Source organism: Hordeum vulgare, chromosome 3H (genome assembly GCF_904849725.1).
Source record: "Hordeum vulgare subsp. vulgare chromosome 3H, MorexV3_pseudomolecules_assembly, whole genome shotgun sequence".
In the NCBI taxonomy this organism is placed as follows: Eukaryota; Viridiplantae; Streptophyta; class Magnoliopsida; order Poales; family Poaceae; genus Hordeum; species Hordeum vulgare.
In genome coordinates this window covers 112,422,702-112,424,208 of record NC_058520.1, presented here as the reverse complement: position 1 = coordinate 112,424,208, position 1,507 = coordinate 112,422,702, and positions in this window count along the sequence as shown.

Below are 1,507 nucleotides of genomic sequence, written 5' to 3'. Positions count from 1 at the left end.
ATGATGTGGCGGCGCCTCCGTATCTCAAACGCGATGAAATCTTCTCTTCTGATTTTTTCTGGGCGAAAGTGAATTTATAGAGCTGAGATTGGGGGCGGCAGAGCCACGTGGGCCCCACAAGCTTGGTTGTCGTGGCCAGGGGGGTCGCTGCGGCAACATAGCTTGTGTCCCACTGGCCCATCCCCTCCGGTGGAGCTTTGAGCAGGTATTTTTCATATTTTCCAGAAAAATTCTCCGTAAATTTTTGGGACGTTCCGAGAACTTTTATTTCTGCACAAAAACAACACCATGGCAATTCTGCTGAAAACAGCGTCAGTCCGGTTTAGTTCCATTCAAATCATGCAAATTAGAGTCCAAAACAAGGGCAAAAGAGTTTGGAAAAGTAGATACGATATAGACGTATCAAACTCCCCCAAGCTTAAAACCTTGCTTGTCCTCAAGCAACTCAGTTGACAAACTGAAAGAGAAAGAAAAACTTTGACAAACTCTGTTTGATCTTGTTGTTGCAACTATGTCTAACTCGTAACCAGACTTTCAGCAAGATCACAAGTTAACCACATAAGCAAGTGACACAAAGGTCTCACGGTAAACTAATATTAATGGCATAATCAGCTAGCGAGCAAATAATAATGAGTTTCAGATACCGACAATTCAATCAAAACAAGCATGAAGCAGTATGAATAGGTGGTACCTCGCTAGCTCTTTCTGAGACCGCAAAACATAAATGCAGAGCACTTTCAAAGATCAAGGGCTGACTAAACATTGTAATTCATAGCAACTAAGATCCAGTCATAGTCATACTCAATATCAATCAAAAGCAAAGAATAAAAATGACAGAGGTGCTCTCTAATTGGTGCTTATATAAGAAGAGGATGACTCAACAGGAAAATAAATAGACAGGCCCTTCGCAGAGGGAAGCATTGATTTGCAGAGGTGCGAGAGCTCAAGCTTTGAAAACAGAGGTAATAATTTTGGGTGGCATGCTTTCATTGTCAACGCAATGACCAACAGTTCTCAATATCTTCCACGCTACTCATGCTATAGGCTGTTCCCAAACAGAAAAGTAAAGTTTTAACTCCCCCACCACCAATCAATCACACTCCACGGCTAGCCGAATCCTCGGGTACCGTCCATACTAACATCAATCCAGGGGGAGTCTTGTTTTACAGTTATGTTTTCGATTTAAGCGTGGAACTGGGCATTCCAATTACTGGCCCCTTTCTCGTGAATGACAGTGAATAAACACATGTCAAGGATAACACGCCTAACATGGAAGATACCAATAGCCCCCTGTCACCACATGAGCGGTTCGGGCATGCAAAACAGATTATTTCTTGAAGGTTTAGAGAATGGCACATGCAAATTTACTTGGAACGGCAGGTAAATACCGCAAATAGGTAGGTATGGTGGAATCATGGAAAAACTTTTCGGTTTATGGAAGTGGATGCACAAGTAGTATTCCGCTTAGTACAAGTGAAGGCTAGCAAAAGACTGGGAGGTGACCAAC